This window comes from Calidris pugnax, unplaced genomic scaffold (genome assembly GCF_001431845.1).
Source record: "Calidris pugnax isolate Ruff unplaced genomic scaffold, ASM143184v1 scaffold38, whole genome shotgun sequence".
Lineage (NCBI taxonomy): Eukaryota > Metazoa > Chordata > Aves > Charadriiformes > Scolopacidae > Calidris > Calidris pugnax.
Window position 1 is genome coordinate 16,536,588 of NW_015090995.1, and position 14,345 is coordinate 16,550,932.

The following is a 14,345-nucleotide window of genomic DNA, read 5'->3' on the forward strand; positions in this document are numbered from 1 at the left end:
TAGGTGAGGTTGCTTAACATTTTTTCCTTTTAATTTTTGAATATCTCCAATAATGGAGATTTCAGAGCTTCTTTGGGCCCTTGTTCCAATGTTTTACTGGCCAGTCGATGCCCTACCAGTACTGCTGCCTGGGGTTGTGATTTGCCAAGTACTTGTCTTCACATTTGCCCTTCTTGAACCTTGTTGATAGGTTTCTGTTAGTTCATGTTTTTTCCAGTCTTTTAGGATCCATCCCAAGGGCAGCCAGGGGGCCAATGCACTCATTCAGGTCATTGTCACCTATAAGCTTGCACAGGGTATCTTCCACCCACCATCCAGGGAGCTAGCGATGTGAAACATGAGGGGCCCTGCTAACTACCTCTTGCCACTTTTAATCAGCTGCTAGGCAGACTTCAAACAGCTGATGCACTTCAGGTGTGAATTTTGCTCTTGCTTTATTTTTAAAGTAATTTCTTCATCTATTTAAGGAATTCCAGAAATTAACTATCATCTCATTACTTGTTATATATGATAATAAAATTAGTTCTTCACAGAGCTCATTGAGAGTACAGCTAAAATAAGTGTTGCATACAGAGTATGTCCTGATTATCTACCTGTGAATATTCTGTTGAGGCTGTGTAGAGCTATATAGGTAAAATTTTTGATGTTCCTTTATAACACAAATGACACAATGACATTATAGAGACCAGGCAGAAAAAAAAAAAGACATGGTATACCACCTTGTCTGAAATTTCAAAGTCTGACAGTCCTTTCGGTAACTGTAGTGCTCTTTGGGAGTCTGAGGCAAAAGCAATCTATACTTTTCAGTGTCTGTATGCATTGGTTGGCCAGTAGGTCCCAGAAGCTCAGGTGACCCAGACTACCATAAATTTTATCTCAGTTCTAGGCTTCAACCATAGAATCACAGAAGGTTGGAAGGGACCTTTAAGATCATCTAGTCCAACCATTAAAAAAAACAACAACCCCCCCCAAAACAACACTAAACCATATTCCCAAGCACCATGTCAGCTCATCTTTTGAATATCTCCAGGGATGGTGCCTCAACCACTTCCCTGGACAGCATATTCCAATGCCTGATAACTCTTTCAGTGAAGAATTTTTTCCTAATATCCAACCTGAACCTCCCCTGGCACAACTTGAGGCCATTTCCTTTTGTCTTATCACCTGTCACTTAGCCATAACCATCTTTGTCTGAGAACCCTACAATCAGAAACTTCTACATTTTTGGTACATAGGTATTAAAAATAATGAAAAGATAATATTTAAAAGTATTAGTAATGGTGTCCTTTCACTCTTCTTTCTGCCACCATAAATATCAGTGTTCCCTACATGACTGCAGTAGGGTGTAAATAAGACACCTGACCATGCAGAAGCTGAAGCATGTTATAATAGGGTGGCAGCACATTCAAGATAGCAAACATTTGTAATTAACAACCCTTGGCTGTGTTTATCACTGCTCTGGGATATCTAGAGACAGACGCTAGTCTTGAAACAGGACCATAAAAGTGAAGCCAAACACATTCAGAAACCCTTTTTCTGATAAGCAGAATCTCACAGAGGTTTTTGCATAGTAGAATGAATGCACTTGATTGAATGGTACCAAACAGTAGATAGGAAAGCTTGGCAACCAATTATCAGCACTTCAGGGAAAAAAAAAAACTAGTTACATTAGAAAAGGAGTCACTGAGGTACAATTGGCAGTAAAATAGTTATGGCAGTAAAATAGTTACACAGTGAAAAATAATTGACTTTTTTTTTTTAACCAATATTCCTGAATGTGTCTAGGTGAATATGATCTTACAGCTCTGAAAATTCAGACAGTTTTGATGGTCTTGTTGAAAAACATAGACCTTCTTAATTATAAAATTTGAGTAAGGAAACCACACACAAGCAAGATTCCTTAAATATACAGGCAAGCCAGATGAGGATGTCATTGCATTATTCTACAATCATAAGTCAATGTCATCGGGTGATTTAACATACCGTGTATTAAATTCAGTTCTTAATGTATCTGATTCGATCGGGTGATGTTTCTGGTTTGAAAGGTGATGCATCTTGATTGAAGTGAGACTGGATGCTGTGGATAGTGCATTTCATGCAGCAGTGGAAGTGCCTGATTCGCCGAATGTTGCATAAGATTCCGGAGTTGGCATCACAAAACGAATGGGTAAGATGCTATTTACAGTATAGGCCATGGGGTTTTTTTCTGCACTTGTGTATACCTAATGGTATCACGTGTGTATACCTAATGGTATTTTATTTTTTGTCTGAATTTTACCATTAACATGTTTCGAAAATGGAGATAAAAGTACCATTAGGATAATCAGATCATGAAAGAGCTGCTATGTTTGGGTGTGCAAATAATCTGCCTTTATAGCAAACAAAGATGAATATGTTTGGTGAAAGAAGAAATGGAGATGTTTGGGGTAAATGAGGAGAACTCACACAGCTAACAACTGCCTTAGATTTTGAAGGCTTTGCCAAATTTGTTCTGCTAGCGTAGCAAAAAAATTTGAGAAAATATTTTTTGCAGACAATCAACAAAATTTTAATAAATTTCAAAATCTGAATGATAGATCAGTCAAGCTCAGTCAAGCATCATTCTCAATCTGCCTGTGAATCTTAACATGCGAATTTCAGGGATCAGAAAGATGAGAGAGGCTGGAGGCGAAAAACACACACACGCTTTGGCACGTAGGGAGAAAATAGATAAAGCCATAAATACTACAGTAATATGAGCCAAAGATAGGCTGCTGTATTTTAGGGTCGCAATTTCCTTACATTTTAGGCAAGTGTAGTGCAATTGCTACAGATGTAATATGGCAAGAAAGTACTGCATTTCCTAAACCAGAAAATGAAGAAGAGTGTTTTTCCCATTATTACTGGGATGTTTTCAGAAAATGCGTATGAAAAATATCTCTGGTTTTTGTTTTATTTGACATACTAAACATAGTCAGAAAAGGCAGAGGCAATAAGGCTTACGCAATTCATCCAAGGGTTTGCATGCTCTGTGCTATCCTCAAGTCCTGTTGACATTGAGTATCTTCAACAAGACTAATAGGAGCAATAAGAAATACATCCCTGTCCTGATTCTGTCTTTTGCCGTTAAGTGGAGCCACAGTGCAACTGAGCAGTTTTTCCCAAGGGATCGAATACGCAACAACCTCAAAAAGAGAGTGCAACCCCAAGGATTTTCCTTCTGTACTTCAGGGTAACTCTTCGTACCATAAAACATAAGATTACTGGAATAACACACACACACACAAAAATCTGCGTCTGCTATATAAACACAGCTACGCAAAAGTAAGAACTGTAATTTCTACATTATCGTGCATGTTCCATCTCGTGTATTCACAATATTTCTCAGTTCTATAAGTTTAAGAGGATGGAAGTTTTAACCTCTGCTGCAACTAATAGAATAAGCATGCAAGGCTCCCCCATAAATTACTTTTTCTTTGCCGCCTTCTGTCATCGTACAGATAATAAATTGTCTTCCTAATGTAAGCAGTTTTATCACATTCTTGAACTTAGAAGAAGACAGATAATCACCTTTGCACCATTAGTTTTGATTAGGTTGAACTAGGAAATTCCAACTGGAAAGCACTGAACTGTACATTCCATAGGCCAAGTTTAAATGAACATGAATATTTTTCAATACTAATGACACGAAGGAGTTTTGTTTTTACAGTTATGCAAATAATTTTCCTAGTTGTTTTCTACAGAAGATTAATGTCAAGGATATATTTAACAGTATGTAAGGTGGCATAATACAGAGCAACAAAATCAACCAACCAAGTTCTGGTCTTAAAATTCAAAACTAAATAATTTCATCTTTTACATCTGTTTGTTGAGTGCTACTTATACATAGTAGGGTACGATAATATTAATTTCACTCATTCAATTTAATCATACTATTATGAAATAATTTTTAAATGAAGATGAATTTTTGATTTTCAGTTCTCAAGCATGTATTTGTTTTGTTTTAGTTTTTAATTATTAAATTTCTTTCCAGTAACTCAAGTGGAAGAAGGGGAATACAAATACTGTGTTGTCTTCTTTTGCAATCTTATTTTATACAAAATACTTAGTTTAAATAAGTGGACTGATTAGAAGTAGTGGGATACTTGAACAATTCAAGTGATTTTCTGTGCTGCTTTGCAGATGAAATAGCCCATGTGCAACTAGGGAATGTGACAGTCAGCCACATAGACACACACACGGGCTGGTGCTAAAAGTGACACTCTGACCATGTAGTTAGGATCTCTACAGGCCTTTACAACTCAGAGTGAACCTTTTGCTGCCAGGATCACAAAATTATTGCCACATGAAAGAAAGACAAAAGCTACCTTTGGAATGGATACATGAGAGCACTCTTATCTCCTGATTGTACTGCATTTATACTGAAGGGAAAAAATATTTTTTTGCTAAAACAATATAGTCTGTGCATACCAGTCAGCCAAATCTGATACACTAAAACCCGTTTGATCTGGCTTACAGGAAAGTTAATCCTTGGCTAACTCATAGGCCAGCAGGTTCTTTTATAACTAGATAAGGAATCTGAAAATACTGTATTTTCCACTTGGGACTTCAACTTCTTTGTGTGCCATCATTGAGACCAGTAAAAATCAAGGATTACACTATGGGAATCCTAGCAATTATACTGCTTGTTTCTACTGTTAGAAGGATCTGCATCGTAACTAAAGATCTGCTTGTGTTTTTAACTGTGGAAAAAAAATGATGATGTCTGCAGCAGACACTTGTACCCCCACCCGCAGTGTAGGTCTCCTAGCCTATTAGCTAAGCTCAGATGAAGAACTGAGAGTGCTAGCCGATGGGCTCTTTTTGCAAGAGGAGCAACCTTTCTTATTTGGAGGACAACAATGCTGCAAAGCAATGGAACTCCACAAGGCAAACTGTACTTGCTGACTATAAGGTAGTCAGTGCTTGCTTGTAATGTAAAATTTCATTTTTCTAAGGGGTACTTTTTAGCTTTACATGGGTGGGGATGGAAGAAGACTCCTGACTGTTTGCTTGCTTGAATTAGGAAGCATGACCTAATAGATCTTCCTTATAGTGAAATGCAAAAAACATAACAGAAATCTTTTGAGAACTTCAGCAAATTTTCAGTAGAGTCGTAATGGGAAAGAGATATGTAAAGGCAGGTTGTCCTATCCTCATGGGGACCTATAATGAAACTCTGAGCTTGTTTGTAAGTAAAAGTGAAGTGGAATATTTTCTAATATTTTTGTATCCAAATTGAGTATATACTGCATGTTGAAGGATAACGTCAAAGAAATGTTTTTCACTGGCTGTTCCTCTAAAAATGCAGACTTCCAGTGACTTTACACTCCCTACATTTTCAGTCTCCCTCTTTCATGTTTCAGTTTTCCATCTAATACGTACATACAACTTTTTAGGCTTTATAATAATGTAAGTTATTATGATAGTCCTTATTTCCTTCTTGCCTTATTTCTTAATGAGTCTCCAGATTGTTAACCTACGTGTGTACAGACACATATATTCACAACGAGGAATCAAATGAGTTACTAGAGAGGAGAGTAATACCTGATACGTACTTTTCTATCTCTGCATGAATTCTCTTTACAGCCTAGATCCATGCTTTGTTGGCAGCTAAGACTGTTAACCAAGGAAAAAGAACCTCACAGCCTAATAAAAAGGAAGTTCTTTGAGCTCCTTTTCTTTACATGAAGAAATAAGCAAGTAAAAAGGGTCTTAGTTATGCGTGTTGCAGTAGACATCATGTTATTAAACAGTGTGAATGCAAACTGAAAACTTGTTATTTTGCTGAGGAAATCATAGAGTATAAGGTGAAGAAAATTTGGCAGTGAAGTCAGATAGGAATGAAATACCATCTTTTTAAAATTACTTATCTTTCACACATTTAGCTTGAAAGAGTAACTCTGAATAATTTGGCTTGGGAATGGTGGCCTACCCAAGCCAAACAACATGAGAGACTTGGACTAAAAACATGCTCGCCTTTGAGGCTGGATCGTGAGCATGGTGTTGATGCCTGAAAATGTGTGTTTTTTGCTTCCCTGAAATGGAGCAACTTAATTTGGTTGCTCTGCAGGATTATCTGATTTTGAGAGTGCTTAGACATTGATTGGTCAAACCCAAATTACTTGCAACAAAAGGTCACAGGTGCCTACTAGTTCATAAGCTAACTATTAGCTCAGATTTAGATTTGAAATTACTATAGATTTCTCACATTTTCAACATCCTCTGCCTTTCCAGGAACTTATAAAAAATAATGAAATAACAACTCAGGAAAATCACATTCATTAACATCTGTACTTGTCCAGGATATCAGTCTTGTCCACAAACCCTTGTAGTTATAAAATACTTCTGGCTTCTCTAACACTGTTAGGAGAGTTGTGTATTTTATTTCTGTCACGTTTCTGAGGGTAAAAAGGCCATCATCCTTGCTGCAGGTACAAACCTTTGGTAACAGGCAAGTAGGACATAGATTCAGGATGGCAAGATTTAATAAAAATTAAATGCTAGCTAACAAATTTGTTACGCCAGATCTTCATGATGAAATCCAACAGGTCTGAATTTCTGAAGGTGTTCCTCTTTTTGGGTGTGTGCATCCTAGTGTTTAGTACAAAATAAACCTCATATGTGCAAACAAGTTCATTAAAATTGCAAGAGCCTGTAGCACATTTGTAACAGCTTGCCCAAAGGTTAACATTTATAGTTTTGCACTGCCAACATCCTGCTTTTATGGGGCACATTTACATGCTAAATTGCCTATTATCTTAAGCTGTAAGTTCCCATTTAGCAGCATCAGGAATAAGATTTGACTATAAGTGTTTAGATTTTATTAGTGCTATGCTCAAACTTCCTACAGGCTGAAAATTTGCTGTATGCTCTACAGAGGTTCTTGTGTATGAGATGTGTTTACGAACAGCTGAGGGTAAGGAGCATGGGAAGAAATGTAAGACACTACTCACTGATTGGGAAAAGGTGCCTTACTGCATCTTGCCTCTAAGCAAGTCCTAAATGTCATGTTTAAGCAATGATTGCATCTAAAACAATCTCAGTAACACCCCCTTCTTGAATTAACAGGACCAAAAAGGTCAGCTGTAAGCATTCCAAGAAAACGGGTGGTTTTATTGGTAAGTAAATAAGTCTAGTTGCTCTGCTTTTGCTGTAGGTTACTTCCCAGTGCATGACCGAACAGAATGAAGTGTGATATACCAGTCACATAAACTGAAATGGCAAATTTTAGCTGTATATGCAGTTCTCAAAGGCAAGAGAAATGTATTTGCTAATGAAATTGTGTATCATTCAGTCTTGCCTTGTTAAGGGGTGGTTCTCAGGAGATCCTGAGTTACCAATATCACAAAAGCCTTTCAGTTCTAGGTCACTGTTTTGTCAGAGCAGGGGCCTGATTTTAGATACTACTTTAAAAGCTTCCATAAATATTTGCTCTTGTTAGTAGTGACTGAGGGCTGTCAGTGGTGACTCACTACTGAAAAGTGACTTGACAAAAATAACAGAAGCTCAAGTCCCCAGCCCAGGCTTTTTTGGGGGAAAAAAAAAGTGAGAAATTTCTTTTTGAATGCTTCTGCCAAAAACGAGAATGTGAGAACATTAAGATGCTACTCTACTCCTTAGCTTTTTCTAGCATTCTGGAAAACAGCATTTGAAAGCGATGTGCTTCACAAGCTGACCAGGCCAGTTTTGCAGACCTATTTAAGTTCATGTAGTGGGTGTAAGAATGATCTTGTGTGTTTGTAGATCGTCAAAGAGATTTGAAAACATAAGCCATTTTATACCATTACTGTTGTCATAATTATTAGACTGCAACAAGGTATTCATCCCAACCATAACTGGAAAACACAAAAATTGAGTTTGGGGTTGTGATACAGAAAAAGAAGTATTTTTCCAAGAGAGAATCCCCTGTATGTATTTTGATGAAACAGAAAGTTCTTAGCAGCAAGTAAGAATGATAAAAGTAATGTGGAATCTTGCAGCACAATCCATAGTTGAGGAGGGTACCTCAGTTGCTGATTAAATAGGATTGCAGAGAGTTTTGAGTGTGCTCTGCAGAAAGCCAAATTCTGCAGTGATTGCAGGCGTGGGAGTGAGGAAGGTGCTTTCTGTATAAAATACAGTATCATTTCCAAGAGACAGAGGTCCCACATGAAAGCTCTGAGGTCTCTGTAGGAATCTGTCTAACTGAACACGCTGACTTTGTTGCCAGTAAAGGCTGCAACCTCTGGCAAATGCAGACAGTGCTTTACCTATTAAGACAATCCGTAGGGGAGAGACTTGAGGAAAGTAGTGCACGAAGTTTTTTTTCAAAAATGACCTATTTAAAGTTACATTTTTCAAATCATTTAAGGAGAAGACTTAGTTAATGCTACTTAATCGAAGTTCTCTGCAAATAACTTAAAGGTGACAGGTCAGCAAAGACAAGCTTATTTAAAGACTGTATTTTAAGATTTAAAATGCTAAGAGTCTTACCAAGTCTAATCTGCTCAGAATTATAATAAAGTATAAGAGAAGTTCAAACCTTATTTATTTCAAGATCAGATTTATTATTTTTTGAAGACCTTGCAGGCAAAGAAACAGACAAGAATTAACACAGCAACTATGCCTCTAAAAGCATACAGCCTATCTGTGCTGGTGGTCGGATGGCGATTGGTCATTTCTGTTATCCAGAATATGTATGACTTCTGGTTGGTCTAAATCAGTTTCTGCAGTTGAAGATTGGGGTTGGGTTTGTTTTTTTTTAAATAGACATGACATGACATAATGTCTGTAAATACACTGCAATACTGTACTAATTCCAAATTCTTGGTTGTAAATTTATTTTTTAAATAGCTGTTGCTGTAGTTTGAAATGAAAATGGTGACCTTAAAAAGCAGTATCGTTGTTACACCTTCAAGGGGCTTGTACACACTTTCATTCACTCTGATGTGCCGTATCTAAATAGCTTGGTGTTCTGGGCCTATTGTTTTGCTGAAGTCACTGGAAAAAAAGGGGGCTATGCATTGCCCTGTGTTGCTTTCTTCAGATACATTTAATAATAAACCATTGCACAGTAGGATCCCGATTTCAACTTAGTAATTGGAAAGGTATTTTAATTAGAAATATGCACCTAGAACTTTACTTTTCCTATGTCAGAGTTACGTTGTGAACATATAATTGAGGAATAAAGCCCAAGTGATCTGCTTTTTATTAGGATAAGAAAGAAGGGGGGGCTATCCAGTGAGGGCATTGCGGACTCCTGGAAAGGGAGAGTTCATTGCTATTACATGGTGCACACAGCTGGGAAAGAAGAAAACATCAGCTAATGAAATGGAGTGAACTACAAGTTCAAAATTCTGAAGAAGACTTGACATAACCACTGATATATTACTAGCCTAAATCCAAAATATAACTCAGCCTTGCAGTCGGGTCTGTGAGAGTGACAGGATCTGAATGCCCTTTTTATATCTGAACACTATTTGAATTACAACAAGCTCAATAAGGGAAGAGCAGGGTTCTGAGAGAGGGGGGAAAGATTGCACCATTGTGCATTCTCTAAATGGGTGCTATCCCAGCAAAAAATAATCCAGGACACGTTTTAGATCCATTTGAAGATTTGTGAGGTGTATGTGTCAAGCATATTAAGAACAAAGCAGCAAATCCAGACAGTTTTTAAATACCAAATGATGTGCTTTAGTTTAGAATGAAGCAATCAGTGTTTTGAGAATGCTTTTAATAACACCGTCTCTCCTTCTGGAAATTACCTATTCAGTGCAGGAAAATTCTGTTTGATTATTTCTACAGGTAAACATTGTATTTATTACATTCAGAAACAACAGGAATTTACATAGCTGAGCCTACGCATACTCTTGCAGCATTTTTCTTCTCCTTTACATTTATAATAAACATGAATTATATATGGAGACAGCCATGCTTTGTTTAAACTGCTGCACTAAGTAGTCCTTGACGGCAGTAAATCAATGGTTTGCTTTCTCATACATTTGAATGAATATAGTAACTGGAATAAACAATTAGTCTGATGGATACACAGGAACTCTGCAGCTAAGTAGAACTAGAATAATACTGTTCCATTGTTCATACATTTGTCATTTGTTGGTGATCACATGTTATTGACTGTGTATTATTTGTCTAATTGTTTGATTTTCAAAGTTATTTTGAATAACTCATTCAGCATTCACTTAAACTGATGTCTGAAAAAAATTATTTCTTGATCTCCAACTAATTAGCCAATTAAGATCAGCTTTGGAAGCTATTAACCAGATTCCAATTTCTATTTTTGCTGCCTAATTAAACCTGATGCTCCTGGTGCTACAGTGACATTCCAGCACTTAATGTGTTAATATTTGTTAATATTTTTTTTTAAAATTTTGACAGCATTTGAATAAAATATATACACATGCATACATATATATGAAATACTAAACATACATCTATATACACATGTAGTAAAATGACAATGACTACGTACTTATAACTTCAAAGTTAGAGCCTAAGCTCCAGTTGGGCTGTAAGGCTGTTTGGATGTGTCGAGAGACACAAGTGAGTAAATAGTTCAGAAGAGCTTTCATTAGGCTGCTTCTACCTGGTGCCCTGGAGGTGACATGGACATCATTAAATTAATGGAAGAAACAAGAGTAGATGTGCAGTGACATTCTGTGGACGAGCATGAAATACTAGATAATAAATTTGCAGGGCTTGTTCCATTTTGTATCTCCTCATTCTAGAAATGGAGGAATTGGAACCACTTACATGAGAGAAGGAAATATTGGGTGTTCCTGTTCCTCTGTCTTTGCTAAGTGAAATCAAGGAACGCGATCTCTTTAGGACTAGCCCATCATACCTGCTGAAGCTCTTGAATTTTTCCTTTAAGTGCAGAGATGCTGCACAGAACAAAAACATTCCTGGAAAAAAGCTAACTGGGATTGGCCTTGCACATACCCAGATCTGATTGTTGCCTACCCAGACAGTAAATGAATTCTGTTAATAAATTTGTCCCGGGCAAACTGTTTACAATGGTTTAAGGGCCAGAAATAGCAAAGTGGTCCTTACATCTAAGGAGGAAAAACTAGGTATTTCTCCCCCGTGAAGCTTCTGCATTCTCCAGTATAGCCTACATGCTTACATTAAGAATGTTAATTGTAACTTATGCAACCAAATAACTGAGATCAATGTATGAAGACATTCTTGTTTCTGTTTAAGGCTGACTGTAACCAAATCTGTTTGGGACGGGATGAGTCCAAAGGCATGAGCTTGCCTCTGGGAGGCAAGAGACTTAATTGATAGTAGTACTGTGAAAAGTATTTTTCTTTGCTTTCTGCCAACTCTTTGAAAGGATTCTGAATAGTATGTGTGCAGCCAGTGGTATTGATGTTTAAATGATCAAAAAACTTGCCTTTGAACATTTTTGTCTTGAGGCGTGGATAATTTCTTACACTTTTAAATAAAAATGAAACCAAGCCATTCTATAGCTGCTGAAGAAAGGCAAACCAAGCTCCTACGGATGGACACATGTTAAAAAATAAAAATCCCAGAATCATTGCAAAGTTTAAAACTGTGTAAGACTTCTCCTAGAGGAGGCTACAGTTGCAGTGCAGAGTAATTGAAAAATAACCTCACTAAAAGCCTGATTCTGCTTTTTCAGTTTCCGTGACTAAGTGGAAGAGATAGAGTAGCCTTCTGAAAGAGTCTGGGTCTCCGTCTCGGGGAGCTGAAGTCATTCAGTGTCGTGGGAACAAATATGCCCTACTAATGGCAGTTATGTTTGGCCATATGTACAAGAAGTGATTAAGACACTTGCTATAGTGCAAGACCGTGAAAGAAATGGAGGAGGAAGACACCGGGTGAATCTTCATGTGTTAAATTGTAGTTATTTTGTTCTTGGGCTCCCATTTCCTCAGGTGTTGCAGTGCCTACTGGGCACACAGAGCAAGCTTTGAGTCAGGCACAGTTTATATATTATGTTTGCTTGTTGCATTGTGATTTGTGTGTGGGAAGGGCAAGCCAAGTAATTTTTTTTTTACAGAAATTAAAATTGATGGAAAGCATACTTTTTTGAATGGTGTTCAAAAGGTTATTTGCTAAGAAGTGTGTTTTAATGGAATATGCTTTAAATTCACAGTTTGGATGAGATTCACAGGCAGATGGCTAATTTGTTATAAAATCTTAATGTGTTCTTTACATTGTCTTTGCATTACTTGGAATTTTTTCTGCCTTTTGGGTGAAGGCAGATTGCTCTTGTATCTGCAATAACGGCACTGCAATAGCTGCTCAATTTAAGAGGTACGGTGGTGGTGTAGTTAAGGAATCTTTTCTGTTAAGGAGCTGTCTTTGGACACGTGCCTTCCTCCTGGGTCCTTCCTTACTTCACCAGGAATGTACACCCGCATCCCCTACCAAGGTTTCTTCACAGAAAGCCAACTACAGAAAGCAGTTCTCCCCAGGGACCTCCTGTCATCAAATGAGAAGTCAACCAGAATTTCCCAACCATCCTCCTGCTATTCTTCAGCAGCTCCTTGGGCACATTGTCAACATTCAGGAAGACAACATGTTTCTACCCTCTCCCATCCAATTTGCCAACACTCCTGAGAAACATAAGGCTGCTTTTCATTTGACAGCAGCGTAATCTGCTGTACAAAACCCACATGAACAAGACATCGAGTCTGTGACACAAGCATTCAGCTTCCTCATAGTCACTGAGCATTATTGCTTTGTCCTGTTGTGTGCTGAGGCCACAGGCACAAAGCCTGTCTCTGCATCAGCCTGTTTAAACTGGGATTGTCTGCAAATCTAGACACTGGATTTCCATGGGTGTCCAGCATGCAGATCGGTCAAGATTGGTATCTACAAGCGTCTAAATTGAGCATGAGCCAACAAATCATCTGCTGGATTTCAGCATGCTAGATACAAAACCACTTGTTTCTTCCATCAAAGTGAAGTGTCTGACCTGTAAGTGCCACCTTTTGTAAAATCTTGGCTAGCAGCTCCAGAAGATAGCTGAAGTGCTGTAACGCACCTGAAATCTGTAGGTTAGTTTCATGTGCAGGTATGTTCAATGTCCAAGATCTCTACCATTTCTGGTTTTAGTTTGTAAGCGGCAATGAAGGATGAGGTTGTGTAGGCATGAATCTAGCTGTCTTTTTGTAATTAAGCCAAAGACTAGATTTATAGGAAAAAAGCAAAAATGCACTCTTTTTTCCTACATGTTTTGGCTTTCTGTCTCAGAAACAATTGGATCTAGTGACAGTAGTATCCATGGCTAGGGGAGGGGAGTGCAGCTTCTTAAAAACTCATTTTATGTTCTGGCAGATCCTTTTAATGCCTGAGGTGAAGACAGATTAGAATAAGCTCTGCATCAATGTAGAGGTTAAGATAGTGAAAGTTTCTTTATTATTATTATTATAAAAGACGTTTCCTGAGCTATCAGATTTAAAGAAGTTATCTGTTCCACAGAGGTAATGTTGCACTTAACGAGGAGACAGATTTTAGATAAAAATTTGCCTTATGTCCCAAAGTCAGAATTGACTTTTCTATGGCAGATGGTAAAAATATTACTGAAACCCACTCCTTTTTGATGTGTCCTGGAATGCAGATATTACAGTTTTACTCTTCATCACCAGGAAAGTGATGTATGTTTGGGGAGGATGGGGCAAAGCACAAAGCCACAAATTCCTTCTACTAGAAACAAATAGCATTGTTAAATTGGTTCTTTCCTTGGTAATATTTACAAATAATGACAGAAAAAACAAAGGAAGCATCAAGAATTGGTTAAATGCAGTCTTATTTTCTCTTTTAAATTGTTCTCTTGCATTGCTTTTCCTTGTACTAGCTAACAATTTGTTCGTATTGCCTAGATCTTCCAGTCTGAACAAACTTGGGAACTCTTTTGCCAAACATGTGCCTTTCTTTCAGGTCTAGCATCTATTAATATGTACCCCAAATGGGAACTGGAGTGTTGTAGTTCATCATATCCCAAAACAGCAGCAAGGCAGCTTGCAGGTCAAAAAATCCCTGCAGCCTGGATTTTCTTCCTGCCAGTATATTAGAAACTGGATGAAAAAAAAAAAAAAAAAAAACCAACAAAAACCCAAACCCCCTTCATTTTGTCCTTGAAACCTCACAGAGAGCTACTTCATGAAAGGCACGGAGGTATTGTTCCCGTAACTGACAGCAGGCCTGTGCCACTCGCTGTAAGAATTTGATGCACTTTAATCCTTAAGGTTATTTACTGTATTTCCACTTATGCTCTTGCTCCCTGCCTCATGCTAATTCCTGTCATAGGCATTAGTGTGCTTATAAATGCAAGTGGGGATACCTAGCTAGCTACT